At 43.9% G+C, this 16,254-nt stretch overlaps 1 protein-coding gene across 3 annotated transcripts in view; it reads right to left on the reverse strand.

The window, feature by feature from the left end:
- The window catches only part of SLC38A12 (solute carrier family 38 member 12), a 48,420-nt gene that overhangs the window by 17,809 nt on the left and 14,357 nt on the right, over positions 1 to 16,254 (reverse strand). The window lies entirely within an intron of this gene.

A 16,254-nucleotide genomic window follows, 5' to 3' on the forward strand; every position in this document is an offset into this window, starting at 1 on the left:
GTGCAGCTTTACAGAACATTAAATATTAAACTGTGGCATCTTTGTCCGGGTACATGCTCAATTTAGGTCTGGATAGGAATAACTGTGACCAGTCTGCTTGTATTAACATTGATGGGCTAGCTTTGAGGTGTTCTAGGCTGAATGGCAATGGAACCAGGTCTACCCAGATCATTTCTTCCATGCTTTAAATTGCAAGTTTTATAGTAGGAAGTTTACACTATAACAGTTAAGCTGTTGACTGGAAGCTGAAGTATTTTGCAAAGTAAGGAAAATCAGAGACGCTCTTAAGAACAAACTCTATTCAGTGTGGAAATTAAAGATACTGTCAACAAGAATGGTTCTCTCCTCACTGCGCTCTTAGACGTGAATTTAGAGACCAGTGGGCCCTCGTAAAGTACACTGGCAAATGCTGTAGTACCAAATTGTTGCATCTCTTTCGGGCATGCCACAGAACACCCGAAAAAACTGGAAGTTAAGACTGAGTGGTTTCCTATGAGAGTTCCATTCCAGCACTCTACCACGGTGCACAAGGCAAACACGCTGTCAGCCCACACCAAAAGGAGCCATGCTCTCTGCCCAGCACCACTACCACAGGGGACCGGAGTACCTCTCAAAAGCCCTAGCTGGTCCAGGTGGAGAAGAGAGAGAACTTAACTCCATGAAGATGATAGATCTTGACTGAGGTCTGAATGTGGATGGAGAGAAGCCTGTAGGACATTGTTTCAGTGCAACTACCCGTACTGGGGAGACGGACCGAGTGTTACCGAAGACGGCTCTACCTGTGATCCAGGGGGCAGCACAGGTTGACCACTGCTACTGTCATGGGCTAATGATACACCAGCAGATCCAATCAGTAAGAGAGCAGTGTCCCGAAGGCCACAGCACACACTGTGCAGATTTGTTCAACATCCCAGAGGGATTTTGAAGACACATACTAAACATTAATATTTACACATTGCTCTTTTCTATGACTTCTTAAAGCAGTTCCTAAAAAAAGGTGTCACCAGAAGGGAAGAACAGAGACTCAAAAGGGCAGGCTGAGGAGCCTCAAGGTCTCTGTCAGCCCCAGCAGAGTCAGTGACAGCACAGAATCCAAGCTATTTTGAGATTAGTACAACCCCAAGAAACCTTTCTTTGAGTCAGTTTCAGAACATCTGCAAGGCAAATTGGAAACGCCTCACGTCACAAGTATTCTCAGACGACCAAAGTATATCCAGAGAGGGGATCCGAGGAGAGAACTCTTGGTTCCACACGTCGCTTGGTCAAGACATATTCTGACCTGGGGCCAACATTTACTTCAAACTTTGTTTTTTCTGCTTCCAAAAGAAGGACAAAAAGCATACAGAGAATTCAAATTTGTGAAGCAATTCAGGATCCTTGGAGGAAACTCTGAAATCACACAGAAAATACTACGTCACAGGCATAATTGACAAGACTAAAACCTAAAACTGCCTTAACTATTAACATGCTTTCAATTTCAACACAGAGACAAAACAATCAGATACAAGTTTTTTTTTTTTTTTTTTTTTTTTTTTTTTTTTTTTTTTTTTTTTTTTTTTTTTTTTTTAATGTCTCAGTATAAATTAATTTTCCCTTCATATACTAAATTATTCTTTTTTTTTTAATTCTCTCTCTGGCTACTTTCTTGCAACCAGATGGGTAATGCCACTCTCCTTCCACTCTCTCCTGCCCTCTGCAGACTGTTGTTATGTCCTAGGATAGCGCACAAACCCTAAAGGACTAAATAAACTTTTGACTAAGAAGAGAGATGTAGGTCAAAGACTCAGAGCAAACAGAGTAGACACCAACTCTATTACTGGAAATTATGCTCAAGTTTGTAACTAATCTCTCTGAACTCCCTCGACCCCACAAACATACTACTGAACACAAACTCCTTTCAAATTATGTATGCTTACGTGTCAGAAAGCTGAAACAAAAGAGACAGATGAAGGATGGCGATAATTAAGGAACAGGTGTCTTTTGCAAATCAGTACGTACCAGAACCAATTGGCAAAACAGTAGTTTAATCCAATGCAAAGACTGATACAAGATCCCCGGCCACCAAAACAGCTGGGTTTGAAATCTAGATTTGCCCTAAGTAGCGAAGTAAGAACTGCACTGAGGAGTGTTTGGGGCTTGATGGCCAAAATGCACAAAAAGCATCTTTAGACAATGGAAGAACCCGGATCCCCTAAGTGCTTCCCCACAACTACTGCACAAGCATAAAGAATCCCTTTCAACTTCACACTCCAGCTTGTACCGCTATTCTCCAGTGCTCTCAGCATCTTAAACAACTAAATCCATGATTAGCAGAGTGCATCTTTCCACTCTCCATCTCCTCTGCTGGCTTTGCTTCTCAACACACTGCGGGCAGGGGGGTGATAGGACTCTTTGTGCCTGAAGGGCTGGAGTCCCCTCCCATCCTTCATGGCAGTGGCTTTTGTTCTTAACAAGATCCTGGAACCGGTCTTAAGGAAGTAAGCGAGAGATGAATTCACGTGCGATAGAAATACATATTACCTTTTCCACTCGATGCCCATTAATGAACCAAAATGGGTATCCAAGGATCAATACGAATGATGCTAAGGCCTGGAATGAGATGAGGTTGCACTGCTTTGCAGCGATTTGTGCCAACCACTTTTAGGAAGGGAAGCCATGGTACACACCAAACTGCTTGAGAGGAGAAAGGCAGAGCAGAAGAGGACATTAAACAGCAAGATTAACATCACTTCAAAGTGAAATTGCGTATAGCTCTACAGGAGTCAGCATAGGACAGGAAAGAGGAGTCAGTTCTTCACCATTAGCCAAGAAGCGAGGGGCAAGGGCTCAGTCCCTCGAACGGAGCTGATCTTAGCAAACTTCAGAAGCATCCTGAGGCCAGGTAGCCTAATTAAAAATGCATCCAAAAAGGATGAGAAGAGACCATGATGCTTAGAAGGAGGATATCTACTTTCCCTGCTTCACTGTGCCAGGCACCTAAGTGCCCTTCCTACTCTGGACTTAATTAGTTTCACAACTTCTTCCCAGCTCCCCAGGGGAAAAATAAGCCCAAATATGCACACGGGACAAATACACACCCAAACTTTCTCCTGATGTTTTCTAAGCTCAGGTTTTCCCCAGAGGGATACAATTTACAAACTGAGTTTCATTACATGTGCAATTCAAACATTCTGAAGCCTACATGGAAAACTGCGTCAGTTTGCCCTGTCAAAACATCAAACATGCAGAGATCTTACACATCAAGAAAGCTCTCCTGAGCTTTCCAGTTCACCTCTTGATCTGGCCTAAAAATATTCCTAGGAGTTTATCACTCACCTCCTAAGCTTCAGCACATTTAACCCAAGGCAGAACGAATATAGTCTACTTCAATTAAAGATTTGTCTATTACCGAGTTGGTTTCCTAGCAGGAACAAGCAGCTGTACAAGGCAGATTTCCACCCCCCCTCAAATTATACAAAGTAAAAAGAATCCTCCCTTTGGCCACAAAGGAGCATCAGCTCTACTGAATGCTGTTTACATTCACAACAGGATGGGAGAGAGAAACCTTTACTGCGTTTTTGCACAGGACTGGCAGTTAAGAGACATTCCCTAATTTCTCTCCCAACCTCTTCCATTAAAAAGGAAAGGCCAGACATGTCCCAGGCCTGTTACAGAGGGGATGCGGAATCCCTATACAATAACAAATAAATGCAACAGATGCAAAAAGCTTTACTTTTCATTTCAGTTTCCTTTCTCGTGTTGAAAACAGCATGAGGATCCAGCACATCACTGACTGAAAAGAACAGTGGTTTTGTGGCTCTTACTGAAAATTGTATTTCCAGTCAGAAAAAATTAGAAGCCGACTAGTACAGAGGAAAGAGCAGCAGCTTGTCACCCAGAATTACACGCTGCCTTGCAGGCTCGTAGGAGCCACAGGCAGCAGACCAGCTTCCTCGACCCTGGCAGGGTCTTCAACTCGTTCCCCCACCAAGCCAATCCAGAAACGCACTCAGGCTGGGGCACCTGCCCCAGCCAGCAATGCAGCCACCGCTGCTCTCCCCGCCTCCATACCTGTCAGCTCACAGCATTTCAAACTGAAACGCAGCCTGGTCAACTCGAGTCTTCTTGCCACAGGGAAACTAGCTGGGGTGTACCATGGTCAGAAATGCATCTCTAGAAGTATCTTTTACTAAAGCTCTTATGTTAAAACTTGGTTACATAACTTTGTTTATTGGCTTATCTGAAAAAACAAGAGTAAGACCAAGTATTAATAGGTCATCTGACTGATTTTATCAGCTTAGTTTCAGTCAAGAGGACTACCAAGAGAGCTCTCAACTACTAAGTCACGGCCACCTAAAGCCAAGAGTAATTCAGACCATATAAACACGCTTTATACCAAAGTCACAGGGCTGTATTGACTAAACAGGCTCTTTATTGACCTGAAGTGTACTTAAATCACTCTGAACCAGTACAGTTCAATAGCTTTCATCTGCTTCTCAGCATGTGGCTTTTACAAAAAACAATACGGCTCGGGAAGTACAATTAGCATCCCAAACTTCATTGATTCATGTACTAGATGTAGTAACTACAGCATTACAGCTAGTGCCTGCATATATTTGCAAGAGAAGCAGCCGAAAATCAGTTTCATTCATAACCGTCACTTGCTCATTTTCAGGCTCCACAAACCCATCTGTAGGAACGACATCTGTATTTGGTGCTCACTGAACAGTGAATTAAAAAGAGTAGCTACCATTTCTTGTTGATTTAGAGCCTGAAAGCCCTCTCAGCCAGGCTGAGTAGAAATAGGGTATTTGCATGAGACAATGAAGACTTATTTTTATTAAATGGAGCAACTACTCCAGGAGCAGAGCAAAAATAAAAATTTAAGATTCTTTGGATAAATTCATTCAAGTAGCACAAAACCATCATACCAATACAAAGTTAGCAAGGCTCAAATATCAGGCCAAGGATCCTTCATTCTAACATAAATCAGACAAATTATAGCACTCTCTCCTTAAATATCACTGTTTGGGCTGTGCTCCCAACTGCTCTTTCCCTTCCTCCTCCTAGCCTTCCTAACCCTCAGAGCCAGGGCTCACCTCAAAGGAAAACTTTGGAAGTCCTCACTTTACCTTGATAGAAGAAGTGCCAACATCTCACACAAACTTCATTTCAGGACAATATCAGCTCTCTCTCTCCCTTTCCAGAAAACGATGTTTCAACTTCACAGAGGCTGAGCAACAGTGCTTCCTCATCCTCCCTCCCCTCCCGCCCTGTCAAAGAGTCCTACAGATGACTTAACACTAACGGGCAGCAAGCTGACATTTAAAAAGAAAGAGCTATGAGTTTAACTTGCCATCTTGGTTGGAAAGCTCAGTGTCGAATGCTTTACAGAATTTTCAAGACTACAGATATGGAGCACTCCCATAGCAAAGCAAGATTTGACAAGCAGATGCAAGCTCTACTGAACTAGCACCTCCCAGAGGAAGCTCGCTCTTTGATTCAGCATTTAGAAGCAATGAAAGTCTCCTTGAACACTAGGAGAAAGCAGACATTTCATGCACACTGTCAGGAGCGGCAATTCTGACACCAGTTCTGCTTCTGCAAGATGTCCCTGAGCTCAGAGCCCCTTCACAACCCAGATGAGTGCTGGAAGGGACAGACAAAAGCACAAAACAACAAAACCAGTCTATGCAAGTATGGAGATGAGACAAGATGTTACAAGAGCAAGGGACTGGCTGCTCTGTTCCCACGTCAGGTGCTCTCCTTGCGAGTACGTCTGAAGAGGCACATGGGAAAAGAACTTGATTAACCAGTACTGACACTGGTCAGAGGTTTCATCCCTGACTGGAAGCTTGAAACAGCTATTGTCTTCAGTAAAGTAGTTTTGTTTGAATTTGTGTTCCTGAAGTCCATTCATGTTCTCAGGGTATTTTTAGGACTGACTTCAGACAGAAACATTAAATTTAAGATGCCTTCCCCATTCCCATTTGTTGCTCTGAGATAAGGAAAATATAGCTTTAAAACATTTCAACGCTTCTAACAGCTATACCAACATCTACCAGCAGTCTCTGACACTGCTACAACAGTTCCACTATGTCCACTTCAAATTACAGCAACTGCGACGCTACCCAACAGCAGGCTCCAGTCACTCAAGCCAGAACTTCAGCATTTTCAGCTAAATTTTGTCAAGGGGAAAGGGTCTCGAGTGCAGCGTGGTGCCCCCCTCTGCCATCTCTCCTCCCCCTTCACTACCGTGACAAGGCCACGTTTCTCTCCTGCATGAGCTCATATCTCAAGCTAAAGAGCCAGATGGTACATCACTGAGGGCTGCGATCCAAGCTTTCTTTGGTAAAGCTTTACCCCTTGCAGTGGACAGTACAAATATAAATACATGAAAGGAGTCTGATTGTTCAGGAAGGAGCTTTTTAGAGAGCTGGGAAAAAAAATAAAGTTGAAGATCCACAGCCTCTCAAGGCTACAGCAGAGGCCTTACTGACAGGCAGTAAGTTGTAAGCAGACAAGCGACTATGAAGCTCTTAAAGTTGGTTAAAAAGAGATAACCCAGCAGCAGAACAAGAATTGCTCAAAGAACCTGAGAGGTAAGAAGAATTTTAACCTCCAGATCCCCCACAGAGTAATGGGTTGCAATGGAAGGAGCATGCGATTGCCAGACATCACACAAGCAACATTTATAGACAAAGAGATGAGGCCAGTTACACCCCGAGTAGAGCAGGCATCTACTGCCACAGCAGCTCTGGTCATTAACATGCTGTTCTCGGGACAGCCGGCAGCGGTTTAGAGTCGTAACTTGCACAAAACACTGCTGGCACTAAGGAGCCCTCATCCACCTGAGTCTCACAGGGCAGGGAGCAGATATCCCCGAAAACTAAGACCTCAGCTGCTGTGAGGCCAGATTTTGCCAGTGAAGTAAGTGGCACTTTGTCCATCTCCACCCATGGGACCCTAAGCCAGATGCTTCTTCTCATGGTTCCTTTGTCACAACACTAACAGCTCTCCCAGCTTTAAACCCCACTACCTTCTGGCATTTCCTCCAAGACTGAGGCTTTTTGTAAGACATAGAAAGTAGTACAGTACTCTCAGAGCTACTTGGTTTAGTGGATCCAAGTATGATCTAGAGATTTTCAAAGGCTCTAATCCAGCACCAGCTGATGGCAGTTTTTTTTTTTTTTTTTTTTTTTTTTTTTTTTTTTTTATTTTTTTTTTATTTTTTTTTTTTTTTTTTTTTTTTTTTTTTTTTTTTTTTTTTTTTTTTTGATCAGCAGTCAAATGAAGTGCTCATTTCACAGCTGATGTCACTGCAAGTTTTGATCTTGCTGGGCATCTGACACACCAAGGACTACAGGAAACTGAACAGCTTCCACATGCAGCTCAAGGAGGTCAGGGTTGAAGCAGTATGTGGAGAGAAAGGATGGTGTTCTTCATCTCTCCCCATCCTGATTCAGAGTCAGAGATGGTTTCTGAAGTTGGCCCTTTTCAATGTGCACTAGGAAGTTTTCACTTTGGAAGGAGCATCCCAGAAAACCAGTTCTTTCTCCTCTTAAACTGAAAAATATCCAAGCCTAAAGTGTTTTCAGAAAGTCATTCGATGTAAGGATTGCGGTCACTGGCACACATGGGTCCAGAATGGCAGCCAGCAGCAAGCTTGCATTCTCTGGGGTAAATCTATCTCCATAATCGTTTTTCACAAAAAAGAGAAAGATGGAGGCCAGCAATATCCCTGAAGTGACTGGCACCTAATTTTTCATCACAAGAGTATTTATGGCACAGTCATTTGCAGCAACTCGTAATCACTTTAGCACCTCCTTGACCCCTGGCTCCCCCTTACTCTGCATCTTCTAATTGCATCTGAACAAGCAGGAGAGAAGCAGCAAAGCGGGTAGATACAGGAGAGCTGAATAGTTGCCCTGCAACACTTGGAAGGACTGTAGAGGGTAGCTGCAGAGCCAGGTCTGGCTGCACCTCCCTCTCACACTCCAGCTTGCTTTGGCCTCCCCTTGGCTATGAAACAGGAGCCTTCTTCCTTCCTGATACCAGGTAACCTTGAGGAGTGTCTCCCTGCCTTGCCTTCCCCCCCACCCCCACTCCACAATTTGTTAGTATGGTACAAGAGATTAATGAGTTCCCTCCAAGACATCATGAAGACGTATTCATTATTACACAGACACCACCCAGAATTCCTGCAAATTCGTATCATCTCCTGGCAGGGTATTGGCAGTTAAAGCTATATTTATATTGACTCCTGAAGTCCCTGGGTCAGACAGCTGTAAAGCAAGGGAGACATGGACTAGGGTGACACTGATGCGCAGAGGGCCCTGCAAACATGTCAAGCCACAAATCGCCAAGAGTTAGGAGGTACTTGGCTTCTGCAAGGATGACCGTTCCTGAAGGCCACTAACCCCTCATCTGCCACAACGCACACACACCAGCTCCATCACTAAGCCATCATGTTTGCTCGACTTCCCCTCCTTCCATCAACTTTTCAGTAGAGCTTCAAACAATTTTTCAGTTGCCTCGAGGTCGTAACTTCAGGGACTAGAGCCTCATCCCATTCACAGTGCGGTGTCACGGAGGAGCTGCCTGGAGGCAAAGCGAGCATCCCACGCTTTGTAACTACTCTGCAGTGGCACAAAGGCAAGAGATAAAGCCACAGCGCTTGGGGCTAGCAGGCAGCCTGCTTGCTCCCTGCCTGCTTTGCCTACACTGTACAGCACACACCAACAGACTGGTGCAACAGGCTTCAGAGATCAGCTCTGCCTGAGAGCATTATACTGACTTCAACTTATAAGATAAATCCCAGCTGCATTATTTGTATTTATAGTCCTGCTTACAGAAGCATGAGCCACACGTGGGATTTGCTGATGTAGTCCAAAAATCCACATTTTTGGACAAGAGCACAGTGATCTCATCCAGAGATAAAGCACAATTTAGGAGGCTGTTAAGAAGTTGCAGACTTATTTCAGCATATAAAGAGATACTATCCTGTCCAGAGCCCTACCTCGTATAAACTTCTGGCAATGTTCAGAGTAGCAGATCTGCACAATTCTGCAGCCCTGGTGCTTTTTACCTGTATTGAAGAATTAATGACATTTTCAGGAGAGGAAAGAACAAGACTGCTTCTCAATGAAAATATTGCTGTGAGGTCAGGCAGGCAGCAAGGTTGGAGCTCTGTTTAAAAGTAAGACTAGTGTTAAAGCACTGAACAAAGTACTGGAAAACACGCTGTTGAGAAACAGGCTTGTACCAAGTCTCCCAGGGGAGCGCTTAGTTGACTTAGCGGGTCTCCTCCAGCTCTAGTTTCTAGGATGTTGCCGCTACCATTGCACGAGGTAACACTAAACAGAGGAAAATATATTTGTAACTTATTTTCTGCAAGAGTAATCATCAGAAGACAGATCAGTGATTCTCCTGGAACAATATAGTCCAGAAAAGGTATCTTAAAAGGCCCCTTTTAAACCTTTCCAGTTTGTGCAGTAAATGGGTGATCATGAGCAGATATCAGTTCTGACACCTGCTCTGTTCAGGGGAGACAGGTCTTCAACATCAAGAGAGAAAAGTGTCAAGTGTTGGTGTCTGCACAAGCAAGCTCACTCCAAAGGACAACTTGATGTAGGGAGAGAACAGATGTGCCCTCTCTGTCTTACTAGGAGTGGTTTTGCTGGCAGCAGGGGCTGCAGTTTGAGCCCCAAAAATGGCTTAGTGAGTTCATAACTGCAGAACTGTACAGAAGCAGTCATATCTAGAGCTACTTCTTTCCCCAATTTGTGCGCATGTCTTGCTTCCGAGGCTTACGCCCACTGCCCATCATCACATAAACCCAACCAAGTACTAAACCACACAGGACTTCTGTGGGGAAACCAAGTGTGTCTGAGCTTGCTAGTGGCCTCTGCCAGTTATGCCAGGCATGCTGCTTCTCATAAGGGTTGGTAGCACCTGCAGCACATCTGGCCAGACATTCAACCAGCGTCTGTACCCAGGAGTCAGCACAGCACCCTGCCCTTCTGCACAACCCTGGCCACTCAGCTGGAAGCAGCAAGGGGAAGGATTGGCTCTCTGGGAGGGGGAGACTCCAGAAAAGCTCAGTGTCTGACCAAGCATCAGCACAGCCCAGGTTCCATTTAAGAAAAAAAAAATGATTCACATTGTGAAGCAAACAGACTGCTCTATGTAAAAAACACATTCCAGTCCCCTGCACTATTGATTTCTCTGTAAAAAAGAGACAAGCTAATCCTTTAAAGCTAGTTGCTTCAATCCATGGTCTTGCTGTTTCTTCACTGCTGTACCAAAGAACCACTCTCCCATCCAAGCCCTAGCAGCAGGGGGGCTTGCCTTCCAGCTGACGCTTCCTTTATTTGAAAGGCCAGGAGTTTATAACAAAATCAAGCAAATCAAATATCAAAAGCTGATCTCCAGCTCTTGGGTCAACAACACAAGTTTATACTCCACTTTCAGATTGTACTTGTTCCTGTCACTCCTCCTGCCAGGCCAAGAGAAACCTCTTATTCATAGGCCAGTTACTTCGGTAACTTTGGCATTAGGAAAGGTAAGGGCTGTGAAAAACTCTGCAAACTGCTAGTTTATCTGTCACTGGCATATGACGAGTGAGCAATAGAGAGAATTTATTGACAAGCCCACAGAAAAAGAATGGACCAGGGTGAAGGAGGCAGGATTTATGCCACATTAACAAGACTATGTGCCAATTTCAACCTTATTAGTTTCACAACAAAAAAAAGCTGAGAATTGCTTTCCTGTTCCACACCCAGACACCATTTATTTTAAATTAACTTGGCTCCTGTCCTTCTTCAACCATTTCAGAGCAAAAGAGCAACTTAACTGACTACACCTTCTGGAAGCTGACTAGGTGAGAGGCACAAGATGACGCCCATCAGCCCCTGAGACTGGGCTTTTAGCCAAACAGAGCTGTATTTCAGAAGCACCTGTAACAAACATAGTTAGGACTATTTATATTTATGCTTAATGTAGTGCTAATTCCTCTCCTGTCACAGTAATGGCTCAAAGCTCAGGTGCTTGTACATACAGAAATGGCACAATATTCTGGATTCTCAAAAGAGGCTTTTCCCTATTTTGAAGGCTTTCATAACTGGAACTATGCATGGAAATAGCAGCTTTTTTTTGTACATTTGTTTCTATTTCCATATTAGCACCATAATACATCACACTGGAGTATTTTTTGCTAGTGAAGAGCATGTAACACCTTTGGCAAGGTCTTATCATAAATAAATTCTGATAATGCATACAGGACAACATGTTAATAGTGCTCCAGTCTGGTAGCATCCTTACTATAAGTTGCGGTAATTTGGAACATAATGCTACAGAACTGGAAGTGATTTATTTAAACAAGACATTGGCTTCACACCAGCAAGGTAAACTTCCACCAGCCTTTGTTCCTTCCTCCCAGCCTCACCCCGGAGCTCAGGACAAGCACCTCAAACCCAGGCATACTCAAACCCTTCTGACTGATGCGCTGTGAAGTCAGCCCTCCCTGCTCTAGACACCTGCCGCTGAAGCAGCTACCTTCCCCACCGCTGGTTCTCAAGGTCTCTAGACACTGAGACCTGTAAGAATAAATATCCAGGAGACAGCAGCTGTGACCCATTTATTACTGGATGCTGCTGCAGGGCACAGCTGAGGAAGGCAGGACAAAGCAAAAGCACTTGCTGCAAAGCGAATGAGTGGGGCAAAGCCAGGTGCCCTTGGAAGATGCATCCTGTTTGCAGCACTGCTCCAACTGTTTCTGCTCTCCCAGGTGGCAAGAGACAGCTCAGATCAAGCTCGGCTGTTCAAGTACAGCCATAAGGGCCCCCCTCATATATTTGTTGGGAAAAACACGGAGGCTGCAAGGCAACCCGGAGCTGGAGGTATGGAAACAGAGGCTAAAACTAGTCTAATGCACTGAAAACGTTGATACATTTGCCCTCACTACAGCAGTTTTAACCATATCTGTTTTGAGAATAAAATCACAGGTACCTTTACACAAAGTAGGGAGTGTACACACACGCTGTACGGTCAGAAAGGAGAAATGCCAAGGAGAGAACAGAGCACGTACGCTGGAGGAACGAGGAAGGAGCTCTAGGCTACAGCAGAAGCAGGCCCAGGAAGGCAGCACCACGTGGAGACAGAGGGAGACGGGATCTACATCAACACTTATCAGTTCAGCCTTTGCATTTACCGATTAAGTTCTGCTGGCACTGAGCAATTGTAAGTGTCCTCAGCCTACCTCCTCACTCCCTGCACAGCCTCCCACGGCAGAAGCCGGACCCCGCTCTGCTCGCTCAGTACTGTGATCAGAGCGTCAGGCTGGGGTGACATTGTCCCTTCCTGAAGGGAGATGGTAAGCGTCTGAAAGCCCGCTCATTTTATTCACTGCACAAGCATGTTTCCAACTGGGATAATCTCCATTAAACCATCTGCGCTCCCATCTTCACTCGGCCCACACCCGCTGGGCTGCCTGCGATACTGCAGCATCTGCGAACCTGTAAAAGCGGATGCCGTGTCCCTTTCCCAATCAGCTAAAAAACCAACAGAGACTCAGACGGAACAGATGCACCTGGTAGCTTCAACACAGAACTAAGTCAGGCTACCAGGAGTACCCGTGCCAGTGCTTCTCTTCTGAAACACAGATAGTTTCCCCTGGGAATTTGAGCCATTTCCTTTCCATTCTTGGAAGACACCATGTCTCAAATTGCCAGAAAAGGAGGGCTGAGAAGAACGTAAAGGCTTTAGCTACAACGGCTGCCTCGGTGCAGAACAGAATCGCTATTTGCCAGGTCATGAATGCATTTTGGATCAGATATTCTGGATGGCTGCTGATCCCCAGGATTTAATCTCCTATTTGCTTTCTAGAAACAAGGACTATCATGTCACATTTCTACATCAGAGTAGCAGTGGATTAGAAAGACAAGAAAGTATTATGAAGAGAGATCTGAAACTTAAATCCACTGCCCTTTCCCCTTGGTCTACACAGATGATACCTAGCTGGCTTTACAGAAAGCACAATAAAGAGATTTGTGGAATTGAAGTACAAATCTAAAGTAGAGAGAACTCTGCTCTGCCCTTACTTTGCCATCAAAGCAGCCAAGGGACTCAGGAGTCACTTCAACTGTTGAGGACATGACTGTGTTGTGACTATTCTGCAGAGAAGATAGAAAGCCATCGATCTGCTTTAACTGTAATCAGTCCTTGCCTTCAACAAGGTCACCAGACCATCTAACACACGCCTCTTTCCTATCCAAGTTGCCCTGCATGGTCTTGTCTTCACAGGCTTGGAATAGAATTGCCCGGCCTGCCTTCTAAACCCACCCAAGAACCCTAAGGTCCAAAAGAGAGGTGGCAAACGTTAGCAACAAGTGCTACAAGCAAGGAGGACAGGAACAAGAGATTACTTCCGTATTCCCTGGCACTTGCCTCCAACTATTTATTTTGCAAGCCTTTATTTTCAAAGGCAATTTACAAACGAGAAGCAAGAAAACCGTTTGTTCAGACATAGGTTAATAGAGGTCTGGTGGTCTCTAAAGACTCTGCAGTTGCACTAAGGTGTGAAATTTTGGAGCAGCAATAAAGATGCTGCACAGACAGACAAGTCTCAAGAGAAGGATTTAATCTGTTTAACTATTCTCATTATACACACAGTTTTCAGCTTCCATTCACAGTGATCAGAGTCAAGACAGCTTTCAGAGGCCTTTTTGCACATTAAACCATGAAACAGGATTTTTACATCAGTCATTCTTTTTTCCCCTTCTTACCCAGCTTGAAGGGTCAATGTTTGAAATGGTTACTGTTGAAAAGACAACAAGGTGTTTGGGCAGAAAGAATCGACAGGAGAAAGGCAGGACAAATCTTTGGCAGAGTGGTGGCACTTGGCACAAATGAGTTCCCATTGGCAGCATGTTCCCAGAAAACCTACAAGAGTCTATTTGTCCTGGTAGTTGTGCTTGCCTGCCCCCCCCCCCAAAGAAAAAAAAAAAGGAAAAGAGCTTTCTGTGCAGCCCTGCACAGAGTAAGTAGGGATATAGCATCACATTTGGAGACCTGCTTCACTGGAACAGGGAAGGAGTTTCTGTTACATCCACCCGTCATGCTCCTATGTCACTCAAAGCCTAAGTACAGCATGAAGACAAGGTGAGAAAACTAGAGGCAGGTATCTAGGACAACAGGGTTGTTCCAAAAGAGCTGCCTTCTTTTAGGATTGCAATGTCCATCTGTTCTCTTCCCACAGGGGAACTTAACTTGCAAGAAAAGTCCTATTTGCCCACTGAAACACGGAACCTGAATTATTCAAAGGAAGGAGAACTTAAAACAAAGTCAAGGAAATAGAGTAAATTCTCTAGAGGCTGGGATCCCCCAGGATAGAGAGAGCAAATTTCTGTGCTCTTGTGGCATCTCACTCCTCCAATTTACTTTTATGTTGTCTTTTCTCCTTTGTACGGGCAGTTTTCAGCTGTCTAACATATCCAAGACCCCACTTCTGTAAACAAGCTTGGAAAAAACTTGCAGAGAGTTACAGTTCTCCATGCTGTAATAAAACTCAGAAAGCTTGAGGATATATTCAAGAAATAACTGCCAGACTCATCACTGCAATGGAGCAGTGAACATTTCTCATGTCTGGTGACACCAGGTTTTATATTATACACACTATTCCAATTAAGCTTAAAGTAAGTGCTGCATACAGCAATTCTGGCAGCATCATATTCAATAATTGAAAGCTTGACCACCTTGTAGCCCAGTCCATAGAAAGATGAGCAATTTGGAAGAAATTTGGCACAGAGACAACATTCTTTTTCTTTTTTAAATTAAGGATAGCAGCTGTATCTGACTGTATCAACCGCTTCAGTTTATGCAGCCCTCCAATAGGCGTTTGAAACTTCCTACAGCAGAATGCTTCAGAACTCATAAAGTGCTTATGTCACAACAACCCAGTAAGCTATAAAATCTTTTCATTCCTAAAAATTTCTTTTTAAGTGAAACTTTAGGAGAATTTGGCGCATTCTGTGATGTCTGTATTAAAACATCTCTAGCAAGATACCACATTTGGTGGACAATGACAATCTGTGTTGCTAATAATTTTTTACTTGACACTAAGTGACTTGCTCCCCCTGCCCCCCATCCCTGTGTTTCTCTCAGAAGGTTTAAGAGCTCTCACTATCGGTCACTAGTCATCCACATCATAAAACCAGGACGTTGGGGAAAAACATTAGCAGTATAATCTCTTCAGATGCGGCCCAAACTTGAAGATAGTGTCAGTGCTGTGATTCGCAGTGTTCCATGAATGACTACCCTCTCTGGACAAGTAGAACAGTATCATCTTTGCTTTTGGGGAAATAAAACGAGACAGGGGTCAAGCATTAAGTGAAACTAGCAGTGCTAAGGACAAAACAAGTCCCTGTTTACCCGCATACTCATCTAGTAAAAAACCTTAATAAAAACTACAGCTTGCAGGTAACACTGACACTCAGCAGTCTTCCAAACACAGAGAACATGGAAATGACTCCCCCCTAATAATCCACCATAGACCACCACAGCATTTTCCTGCAAACACTCCCTTTCTACTCCTAACAAGGAGCTGAGAAAATTATTGAAATCTTCATCTCAATTACTGAGCAGGGAAGGATTAACCACTACCAAAGACTTTGTAAATATTTACTCTCCAAATCCAGAAGAGGAGACAAGCAGAGGGAAAGATGTCTCTGAAAGTCACACAAACACAGACAACAGCAAGTCTAATGCTCAATCTTTATTTTTTTTTTTAATTTTTCAAGTGCTAACAACAATTACCATCATGAGTTATAGGTATAATATCTGGGAGACGCAGGCAGTAATTAATGCATGTCTGCCTTTTCTGACTAGCTCCTTCTACTGGGTCAGGAAGAGTTATTGAAATTCAGGGAGGAAATCCTCAATCATGTGGAAGTTTTAAAGAAATAGACCAAGAAGCAATTTAACAAAGCAATAATATTTCTCTTAAATAATTAACCAGGCTTTGACATTCACTAATATTCCTGAAGCCCAGCTCTTATTTTTGCTATAATGCTGGAACAAGTGCACTCAGAGATGTGATCCACCACAAACACAGTAACCACAAAATAACTTCATATAGTCACTACCCCTGAAATCTTCTGCAAACAAAAAAACACATCCATCCAGAGCCTCTTCACTTTTTTCCCTTAAAATTGTCACCTCGAGCCTTAACAGCTCTGCCCAAAAGCCACACTGTTTTTTCTGCCACAGCTATACAAC

The sequence above is a fragment of the Rhea americana genome, unplaced genomic scaffold (assembly GCF_003343005.1).
Source record: "Rhea americana isolate MKP2758 unplaced genomic scaffold, rheAme1 scaffold_21, whole genome shotgun sequence".
Classification (NCBI taxonomy): Eukaryota; Metazoa; Chordata; class Aves; order Rheiformes; family Rheidae; genus Rhea; species Rhea americana.